Source organism: Rhipicephalus microplus, unplaced genomic scaffold, assembly GCF_043290135.1.
Source record: "Rhipicephalus microplus isolate Deutch F79 unplaced genomic scaffold, USDA_Rmic scaffold_321, whole genome shotgun sequence".
In the NCBI taxonomy this organism is placed as follows: Eukaryota; Metazoa; Arthropoda; class Arachnida; order Ixodida; family Ixodidae; genus Rhipicephalus; species Rhipicephalus microplus.
The window spans coordinates 8,836-20,000 of record NW_027464889.1 but is presented as its reverse complement, the minus strand read 5'-3'; the positions used below and the strand labels follow the sequence as shown (position 1 = coordinate 20,000).

General features: G+C 60.8%; 2 non-coding genes across 2 annotated transcripts; both read right to left on the bottom strand.

The window, feature by feature from the left end:
* Positions 1 to 155: 155 nt before the first annotated feature.
* Positions 156 to 308, bottom strand: LOC142793680 (5.8S ribosomal RNA). The gene has a single exon (XR_012891737.1). It is a non-coding gene; the product is annotated as a 5.8S ribosomal RNA (ribosomal RNA).
* Positions 309 to 2,027: 1,719 nt separating this feature from the next.
* LOC142793681 (small subunit ribosomal RNA) lies at positions 2,028 to 3,842 on the bottom strand. The gene has a single exon (XR_012891738.1). It is a non-coding gene; the product is annotated as a small subunit ribosomal RNA (ribosomal RNA).
* Between the last annotated feature and the right edge of the window lie 7,323 nt (positions 3,843 to 11,165).

Genomic DNA, 11,165 nt, shown 5'->3' with positions numbered 1-11,165 from the left:
CTCTGGCACGACGGTCGCCACCGTCTCGCCCTTGAGTGGCCGCTGTTGGCGCTCGCTGTGAGGTGTTCAGCGTGCTGTCCGTGTTGCCGACGCGGTCAAAACGAGTCGACGGCTCACGTTCCCTTGTGCGCCGAAGGCTCTCTTGATATGTGATCCGACCCTCAGACAGACGAAGCCAAGGGAAGACCCAAGGCCGCAATGTGCGTTCAAAGAATCAGTGCTCAGTGTGTCCTGCAATTCACACCAAGTCTCGCAGCTGGCTGCGTTCTTCATCGACCCGAGAACCGAGTGATCCACCGCTTAGAGTCGTGAAAAAGTGTTTGTTCAATTCCGTACAGTCAAAACCAAACGTTTCTGGCACTCGGCCAAACAGTGGCCAAGAAGGGCGCTTTTCAGCGCACGCTTGGACTCCAAAACTCTGCCGCGCCTTTTTCGGCTGCCGCAAATCGAGCAAACGGTGTGTTTCGGACGGCGTTTCGCTTTCGCTACTTGCGAGTGCTTTCGTGGTCCACCCCTCTATAAATACTCGGGAGGCGTCGAAGCCGGTTCTCCAAGCCGGACCCGTAGGTATCGTTGTGTGCTCGCTCTCATTGGCCCGCCTAACCAGAAAATGCCTGCGGTACACCCATTTGGATAAGAGTGCACGCAGATGCGGGCCTCGACGGCTACACATTTCCTCGGGCGGCCGCCTCCCGGCCTCCGTGGAGCGCGGGATGCACGGTCCCATCGACAAGCCTCTCCCGTTTTTACCGTGGCGTCGCGGTTCACCACGGCAGGCGGGTCGGTCTCCTCCGCATAAAAAGGGGGACCCCCGCTTTTTGTTCCACGAAATCGCACAAGCTTTTTTCGCATCCACGGTTTGCCACCGCACACCAAAATGCCGATCCGGCTGCCTACTTTAGCCAACAGGTGGAGCCAGGCGCGCCGTACTTGCGCGGCACTTCCCACGTCCACCGAAGTCGGTGCCAAGGACCACTTTCGGCGCCGGAGCCGCGTACGAGCCTACTCGAGGCGGAAGAACGAAGCCAGCAAGGGCCTGGCCGCAAGTGCGTTCAATTGTCGGGACGTCCAAGTCCCTCGTTCTTCCGTGCTTCCTCTTTCGGCAAGTCGTTGCGGCACCTTCCCAAAGCGCGCAGACCCGCTAATCGCGACGAGCGCGACGTGGCCGTGCCGCCTTTCCCTCGGCAGCAAGCAAAACGCCTGGCAACGTCGACGCTCCCCTAACCGCGATCTCGCACCGTGTTTCGTGTGGCGAATTCAAAAGCCGGCCGGCGCTGCTGCAACCATTACGGTCGGTACGCATACGCCGCGGAGGGCGGGACGGTCATCGGAGCGTGCGGTTCCTCCATCGAGTACTGCGCACCTCGGCCGTCGCATCGCCGTGCCATGACCGGCCGCGCGTCAACGCGAACCGGTGCCAGCGAGATCCCTCGCCTGCAAGAACCGACCGGCAGCCTCCGTCACCCGAGGACGCGGAGGCGCTTGCCGCGGACGGCGGGACGGTATGCACTGGTGCACAGCGGACCCGTCACATCGCCAGTTCCTTGACCGACCGCCGACGCTTGTGCCGTTCCTCTCGTACTTGGCAGTCGCCGCGCGATTGTCGGGTCTCGTTCTTGCACGCTCGAACGGTCGGGAGGGCACTCGGCTGGCGTTTCGGGAACGCGCAGCCTCGCCTTCTACCGACGTAACCACGACTCGCCGTTCGCGCTCCGCCGCTCCTGTTTACAGTACTAGGCGGTCCCGCAGCGGTCGGGTCGCGCATTTCGAGCGCTTCGAGCCACGGTGCAGTGGCGGGTCGAAAGCCGACCTATGAGTGCGTTGCGCCGTTTGTACCCGCGTCCGCCACCTGGCCGACCGTCCAAGGTCGCGGTGTTGGCGTCCGCTGGGCGCAACAATTTGTCACGGGGTGCCGCTCCACATTCAGGCAGCCCCGTGGGGAAAAGCCGACCCCGCGTCCAAACGGGGTCAGCGGCAGAAAGTGTCGGGCGCAGACGCAGCTGAGGCGCTCACCCTTCACAATCCGTTAATGATCCTTCCGCAGGTTCACCTACGGAAACCTTGTTACGACTTTTACTTCCTCTAAATGATCAAGTTTGGTCATCTTTCCAACAGACCGGCGCAACCGAAAGGCCGCGCCGGACATCGGTCCGAAGACCTCACTAAATCATTCAATCGGTAGTAGCGACGGGCGGTGTGTACAAAGGGCAGGGACGTAATCAACGCGAGCTTATGACTCGCGCTTACTGGGAATTCCTCGTTCAAGGGGAACAATTGCAAGCCCCTATCCCAATCACGAAAGAAGTTCCACGGGTTACCCAGTCTTTTCAGACAGGGATAAAGACACGCTGCTTCCTTCAGTGTAGCGCGCGTGCGGCCCCGGACATCTAAGGGCATCACAGACCTGTTATTGCTCTGTTTCGTGCGGCTAGGAGCCGCTTGTCCCTCTAAGAAGGTTGTAAGGTGCTGGGAACCCCGCACCTATTTAATAGGCTAGAGTCTCGTTCGTTATCGGAATTAACCAGACAAATCGCTCCACCAACTAAGAACGGCCATGCACCACCATCCACCGAATCAAGAAAGAGCTCTCAATCTGTCAATCCTCCCAGTGTCCGGGCCGGGTAAGTTTTCCCGTGTTGAGTCAAATTAAGCCGCAGGCTCCACTCCTGGTGGTGCCCTTCCGTCAATTCCTTTAAGTTTCAGCTTTGCAACCATACTTCCCCCGGAACCCAAATACTTTGGTTTCCCGGAAGCTGCCCGCCGAGTCATTTGAGTAACTCAGGCGGATCGCTGGTTGGCATCGTTTATGGTCAGAACTAGGGCGGTATCTGATCGCCTTCGAACCTCTGACTTTCGTTCTTGATCAATGAAAACATTCTTGGCAAATGCTTTCGCAGTAGTTCGTCTTGCGACGGTCCAAGAATTTCACCTCTAGCGCCGCAATACGAATGCCCCCGTCCGTCCCTCTTAATCATTACCTCGTATTCCAAAAACCAACAGAACAGAAACGAGGTCTTGTTCTATTATTCCATGCAAGTTTATTCAGGCGACTCGCCTGCGTTGAGCACTCTAATTTTTTCAAAGTAAAAGCACCGGCCATCTCGAGGCACACAATGAAGTGCACCAAGAAAGAACCGGCATGATGTTCAGTCCGAGCCGTCGCATCGGGTAGATGCACTACTCGTCTGGAACTGAGATCCAACTACGAGCTTTTTAACCGCAGCAGCTTTAGTATACGCTATTGGAGCTGGAATTACCGCGGCTGCTGGCACCAGACTTGCCCTCCAATTGATCCTCGTTAAAGGATTTAGAGTGTACTCATTTCAATTACGGGGCCTCAAAAGAGTCCCGTATTGTTATTTTTCGTCACTACCTCCCCGTGCCGGGAGTGGGTAATTTGCGCGCCTGCTGCCTTCCTTGGATGTGGTAGCCGTTTCTCAGGCTCCCTCTCCGGAATCGAACCCTGATTCTCCGTTACCCGTAACAACCATGGTAAGCAAGTAACCTACCATCGAAAGTTGATAAGGCAGACACTTGAAAGAAACGTCGCCGGCTCGTGGCCATGCGATCAGCACAAAGTTATCCAGAGTCACCACACAATACGGGCCGAAACCCGATCGATCTTGGTCTAATAAAAGCACCCGTTACCCAAAGGGCTCCAGGCTCACTGCATGTATTAGCTCTAGAATTGCCACAGTTATCCAAGTAGGAAGAAACGATCTAAGGAACCATAACTGATTTAATGAGCCATTCGCGGTTTCGCCTTATTTCGGCATGTACTTAGACATGCATGGCTTAATCTTTGAGACAAGCATATGATTACTGGCAGGATCAACCAGGTAATCGTTCGACTGCGCGTCCGTCCTCGCCTTCGGCGGGCCGGACGCAGTCTGTGTGCGGCGGAGGCCACCTTCAGGCGCCCCAACACGCTTATTTTGCACTCCGAGATGACGGCGTTCGAGCTCGCTACGGCACAACCTTCCCGAAAGACGAGTGGGAGCCGTGCGGCAAGAAGCACGTTCATGCTCGCTCTTTTTCGTTGCATCGACTCGGTCGCGCCGTGCGGGTTGCCCAAGCCCGCTGCACTGTCGGTGGACCGGCCGGAACTAGCAACGGAGCCGAGACTGCAAAGCCGCCAGACGACGGGTCACGCCCGCGTCTTCGGCGCTTTCGCATCTGAATCGCCCGAGGACGACACGGAACACACCTCGATATCGTGGTAAAACGGCACCGTCCGACAACCAGCCCCTAACGCATCAAGCGGATGAGGCTGCAGACGACTGCCGTGGATTCCCCTGGAGCAGACCCGAGGACACGCTTGACGAGGCCGAAGCCCGCCGCATATCAGACACCCGGTCGCTTTCGCGTACGCCGCTCACGAGAACCCCCACATAATAGCAGCGATAAGTACCCAGACCTCCTTGGGCACTAATACGAGCGTACTCGAGAAAATTTCACCGCGGGTGTGCCCCGAAACGTGTGGCACGTTGAGCGTGCCACAAGTCTACGTCGCTCTCAAACCCGCCGAGGTCGTAGAATTTGCGACCCTACTCACGAAATTCCCACCGAGGATACGGCCGCAAACGTACCGCACCTTGGGTAGGCCACGAGTTTGTGCAACACTACGCTGACGGCACAGCACCGAGGTCGTGCGCGCACGCACGGGAAAATTCCGCCGCGGTTTCTGCCGAAAACGTGAGGCACCACGACTCTCCGCAAGTTCGCGTCGACTGCGAAAGACCGAAGTCGTGAACGACGTGTCCGCTACTCGCCGCCGACACGCTGGACACCAAACGTACAACGACTCGACGGCGTCGTAGAGGCCCACGACGCGGTTTTCCTTAACGACGTCTCGGCGTGGCACCGACAGGTTAGAACGGCCGACCAACGTTCCCTGTCCGCCGTTCGGCTCAGTCGAAGGGCTCGGCGACTTCGGCAACGCTGCGAAGCCGCACGGTGACGCACGCCATGTCCCCATTTTTTTTTTTTTTTCTTTCTGCGTCTGCCGGGGTGCCCCTATAATAGCAGCGATAAGCACCCAGACCGCCGTGGGTCGCTCGCCCCGGCTGACGTGGTTTTTCGTACTCCTGCGGCGGTCGCCGTCAAGCACGTCCAAATACGCTACTTTCGTGGGCGCATTCACGCTCTTTCGCTTCGCCGGAGTGCCAGCACTCACTCTGCCAAAAACGGCGAACATCCGAGCGGCGGTTCCCACTTTTGCGTCGGCGTCGCAAACCCCGCCCCGGCAGACGAGGTTTGCCGTACTCGTGCGACGGTGGCCGGCGGGCACGTCGAAAGACGCCGATATCGTGCGCGAATTGGCGCACCTTGGCTTCACCGGAGTGCCGCCACTGACTCCTCCAAAAACGGCGAAGATCCGAGCGGCGCTTCCCACTTTCGCATCGGCGTCCCGAACTCCGCCCCGGCTGACGCGGTTTACCGTACTCGTGCGACGGTCGCCGGCGAGCACGTGGAAAGACGCCGATATCGTGCCCGAATCGGCTCCGTTCGGCTTCGCCGGAGTGCCAGCACTGGCTCGGCGAAAGACGACGAACATCCGAGCGACGGTTCTCACTATTGCGTACGCGTCGCAAACCCCGCCCCGGCAGACGCACTTTGCCGTACTCGTGCGACGGTCGCCGGCGAGCACGTCGAAATACGCCGATATCGTGCCCGAATCGGCCCCGTTTCGCTTCGCCGGAGTGCCAGCACTCACTCGGCCAAAAACGGCGAACATCCGAGCAGCGGTACCCACTTAGCCGTCGGCATCCCGAACTCCGCGCCGGCTGACGCGGTTGCCGAGCTCGTGCGACTAGCGACCGCGAACGCGTCTCGCGACGCCGCTTTCGTGCGCGGCTCCCATTGCGACCTGGGTTACCCGAGCTCGACCAGCAAAAAAGAAGGTCGAAAAAAAATTTTTTTTTTCTGCGTCTGCCGGGGTGCCCCTATAATAGCAGCGATAAGCACCCAGACCGCCGTGGGTCGCTCGCCCCGGCTGACGTGGTTTTTCGTACTCCTGCAGCGGTCGCCGTCAAGCACGTCCAAATACGCCACTTTCGTGGGCGCTTTCGCGCTCTTTCGCGTCGCCGGTGTGCCAGCACTCACTCTGCCAAAAACGGCGAACATCCTAGTGGCGGTTCCCACTTTTGCGTCGGCGTCGCCAACCCCGCCCCGGCATACGCGGTTTGCCGTACTCGTGCGGCGGTGGCCGGCGGGCACGTCGAAAGACACCGATATCGTGCGCGAGTCGATGCTTCTTGGTCTCGCAGGAGGGCCGCCACTCACTCCTGCAAAAACGGCGAAGATCCGAGCGGCGCTTCCCACTTTTTCGTCGGCATCGCAAACCTCGCCCCGGCAGACGCGCTTTGCCGTACTCGTGCGACGGTCGCCGGCGAGCACGTCGAAATACGCCGATATCGTGCCCGAATCGGCCCCGTTTCGCTTCGCCGGAGTGCCAGCACTCACTCGGCCAAAAACGGCGAACATCCGAGCAGCGGTACCCACTTAGCCGTCGGCATCCCGAACTCCGCGCCGGCTGACGCGGTTGCCGAGCTCGTGCGACTAGCGACCGCGAACGCGTCTCGCGACGCCGCTTTCGTGCGCGGCTCCCATTGCGACCTGGGTTACCCGAGCTCGACCAGCAAAAAAGAAGGTCGAAAAAAAATTTTTTTTTTCTGCGTCTGCCGGGGTGCCCCTATAATAGCAGCGATAAGCACCCAGACCGCCGTGGGTCGCTCGCCCCGGCTGACGTGGTTTTTCGTACTCCTGCAGCGGTCGCCGTCAAGCACGTCCAAATACGCCACTTTCGTGGGCGCTTTCGCGCTCTTTCGCGTCGCCGGTGTGCCAGCACTCACTCTGCCAAAAACGGCCAACATCCGAGCGGCGGTTCCCACTTTTGCGTCGGCGTCGTAAACCCCGCCCCGGCAGACGCGGTTTGCCCTACTCGTTCGACGGTCGCCGGCGAGCGCGTCGAAAGACGCCGATATCGTGCGCTAATTGGCGCTCCTTGGCTTCTCCGGAGTGCCGCCACTCACTCCTCCAAAAACGGCGAAGATCCGAGCGGCGTTCTCCACTTTCGCATCGGCGTCCCGAACTCCGCCCGGGCTGACGCGGTTTACCGTACTCGTGCGACGGTCGCCGCCGGGCACGTCGAAAGACGCCGATATCGTGCCGTAATCGGCCCCGTTTGGCTTCGCCCGAGTGCCAGCACTCACTCGGCCAAAAACGGCGAACATCCGAGCAGCGTTTCCCACTTTCGCATCGGCGTCCCGAAGCCCGCCCCGGCAGACGCGGTTTGCCCTACTCGAGCGACGGTCGCCGGCGATCACGTCGAAAGGCGCCGAATTCGTGCACGAATCGATGCTTCTTGGTCTCGCAGGAGGGCCGCCACTCACTCCTGCAAAAACGGCGAAGATCCGAGTTGCGCTTCCCACTTTTTCGTCGGCGTCCCGAACTACGCCCCGGCTGACGCGGTTTACCGTACTCGTGCGACGGTCGCCGGCGGGCACTTCAAAATACGCCGATTTCGTGGGCGCATTCACGCTGTTTCGCTTCCCCGGAGTGCCAACACTCACTCTGCCGAAAGCGGCGATCATCCGAGCGGCGGTTCCCACTTTTGCGTCGGCTTCGCAAACGGCGCCCCGGCAGACGCGCTCGTGCGACGTACTCGTGCGACGGTCGCCGGCGAGCACGTCGAAAGACGCCGATATCGTGCTCGAATCGACCCCGTTTCGCTTCGCCGGAGTGCTGCCAGTCACGGCGCAGAAAACGGCGAACAAGTGTTTTTTTTTTTTTTTCCTAGAATTTGTGTTATAGAAGGCACATTTGATATCGGACGATAATTTTCAACTTTATCACGCGCACCGATTTTCGTGTAGAGGTTTGCAAGTTTATGGGAATTTCTCCACTTGGAATAATGCGATTTAGTAGTACTACGAGAACTTCATGGATGTACTCAAGGGTACGGGGCAAGTCAGTTACGTCAACACCTGCAGATTTTTTACACTTCAAACTGAAAATTGTTGGTTGTGAGTCCTCGTGTGATATTAAAGGCCGATTCGCTAACACATAGAACAAAGAAAGAAAGGAAGAAAAAACGCCCGCGCTCGCTCAAGAAACCTGGGTTCGCAACAAGTGGCAACAACAAGCAACCGAGCGAGTGCGCCAAAACCCGTGGCGGCCGAACAAACGCGAAGTCCCAACCGCGTCAGCCGGGGCGGCACGGGACAGGAAAAATCACTTCAGCCGGGGCGGCGGGGCACCGAATAAACCTCGTCACCTCGTCGCAGGATAAAAGAGGAAACAAAAAGTCTAAACAGCGTCTGCTGGAGCGAATGCGTAATAAAACAACAACAACAACAAAAAAAAAACACCCGCGCTCAAGAAGTCTGCAATCCTCACAAAAGGCGACTGTGACCGAGCAGCGTCAGCCGGGGCCGTGCGGAAACGGAAAAACCGCGACTACCGGGGCGTCGAGGCACCGAAAAATCCTCTTCAGCCGCGGCGAAAAAAAAAAACAAAAAGAAAGACGGAGGGGGGGGGGAACCACGTCTGCCGGGGCGAAGGAAAAAAAAAAACGCGTCTGCCGGGGCGAGCCCGGGTGCGGCACCACCGGGAAAACTGTGGCAAACAGACATGGCGATCGAGTGAGTGGGCCGCCAGCCAGGCTCAGCCAAAAAGTGCAAAGTCCGAACTGCGTCAGCCGGGGCGGCAAAAACCGCGTCAGCCGGGGCGGCGCAAAAAACCGCGTCTGCCGGGGCGGCACGAAACCGCGTCAGCCGGGGCGGGGCGAAAACTGCGTCAGCCGGGGCGAAAAGAAAAAAAAAAACGCGTCTGCCGGGGCAAGCCCGGGTGCGGCACCACCGGGAAAACTGTGGCAAACAGACATGGCGATCGAGTGAGTGGGCCGCCAGCCAGGCACAGCCGAAAAGTGCAAAGTCCGAACCGTGTCAGCCGGGGCGACGCAAAAACCGCGTCAGCCGGGGCGGCGCGAAAACCGCGTCAGCCGGGGCGGCACGAAACCGCGTCAGCCGGGGCGGCGCGAAAACTGCGTCAGCCGGGGCGGCGCGAAAACCTCGTCAGCCGGGGCGAGCGAAAAGGGGGGGGGGGGGAACCACGTCTGCCGGGGCGAAAGAAAAAAAAAACGCGTCTGCCGGGGCGAGCCCGGGTGCGGCACCACCGGGAAGACTGTGGCAAACAGACATGGCGATCGAGTGAGTGGGCCGCCAGCCAGGCTCAGCCCAAAAAGTGCCAAGTCCGAACTGCGTCAGCCGGGGCGGCAAAAACCGCGTCAGCCGGGGCGGCGCGAAAACCGCGTCTGCCGGGGCGGCGCGAAAACTGCGTCAGCCGGGGCGAGCCCGGGTGCGGCACCACCGGGAAAACTGTGGCTAACAGACATGGCGATCGAGTGAGTGGGCCACCAGCCAGGCTCAGCCAAAAAGTGCCAAGTCCGAACTGCGTCAGCCGGGGCGGCAAAAACCGCGTCAGCCGGGGCGGCGCAAAAAAACCGCGTCTGCCGGGGCGGCACGAAACCGCGTCAGCCGGGGCGGCGCGAAAACTGCGTCAGCCGGGGCGAAAGAAAAAAAAAACGCGTCTGCCGGGGCGAGCCCGGGTGCGGCACCACCGGGAAAACTGTGGCAAACAGACATGGCGATCGAGTGAGTGGGCCGCCAGCCAGGCACAGCCGAAAAGTGCTAAGTCCGAACTGCGTCTGCCGGGGCGGCACGAAACCGCGTCAGCCGGGGCGGCGCGAAAACCGCGTCTGCCGGGGCGGCACGAAACCGCGTCAGCCGGGGCGGCGCGAAAACTGCGTCAGCCGGGGCGAGCCCGGGTGCGGCACCACCGGGAAAACTGTGGCAAACAGACATGGCGATCGAGTGAGTTGGCCGCCAGCCAGGCACAGCCGAAAAGTGCTAAGTCCGAACTGCGTCTGCCGGGGCGGCACGAAACCGCGTCAGCCGGGGCGGCGCGAAAACCGCGTCTGCCGGGGCGGCACGAAACCGCGTCAGCCGGGGCGGCGCGAAAACTGCGTCAGCCGGGGCGAGCCCGGGTGCGGCACCACCGGGAAAACTGTGGCAAACAGACATGGCGATCGAGTGAGTGGGCCGCCAGCCAGGCACAGCCGAAAAGTGCTAAGTCCGAACTGCGTCAGCCGGGGCGGCAAAAACCGCGTCAGCCGGGGCGGCGCAAAAAACCGCGTCTGCCGGCAAGCGGCACGAAACCGCGTCAGCCGGGGCGGCGCGAAAACTGCGTCAGCCGGGGCAAAAGAAAAAAAAAAAACGCGTCTGCCGGGGCGAGCCCGGGTGCGGCACCACCGGGAAAACTGTGGCAAACAGACATGGCGATCGAGTGAGTGGGCCGCCAGCCAGGCACAGCCGAAAAGTGCTAAGTCCGAACTGCGTCTGCCGGGGCGGCACGAAACCGCGTCAGCCGGGGCGGCGCGAAAACCGCGTCTGCCGGGGCGGCACGAAACCGCGTCAGCCGGGGCGGCGCGAAAACTGCGTCAGCCGGGGCGAGCCCGGGTGCGGCACCACCGGGAAAACTGTGGCAAACAGACATGGCGATCGAGTGAGTGGGCCGCCAGCCAGGCACAGCCGAAAAGTGCTAAGTCCGAACTGCGTCTGCCGGGGCGGCACGAAACCGCGTCAGCCGGGGCGGCGCGAAAACCGCGTCTGCCGGGGCGGCACGAAACCGCGTCAGCCGGGGCGGCGCGAAAACTGCGTCAGCCGGGGCGAGCCCGGGTGCGGCACCACCGGGAAAACTGTGGCAAACAGACATGGCGATCGAGTGAGTGGGCCGCCAGCCAGGCACAGCCGAAAAGTGCAAAGTCCGAACCGTGTCAGCCGGGGCGACGCAAAAACCGCGTCAGCCGGGGCGGCGCGAAAACCGCGTCAGCCGGGGCGGCACGAAACCGCGTCAGCCGGGGCGGCGCGAAAACTGCGTCAGCCGGGGCGGCGCGAAAACCTCGTCAGCCGGGGCGAGCGAAAAGGGGGGGGGGGGGGGGGAACCACGTCTGCCGGGGCGAAAGAAAAAAAAAACGCGTCTGCCGGGGCGAGCCCGGGTGCGGCACCACCGGGAAAACTGTGGCAAACAGACATGGCGATCGAGTGAGTGGGCCGCCAGCCAGGCACAGCCGAAAAGTGCTAAGTCCGAACTGCGTCAGCCGG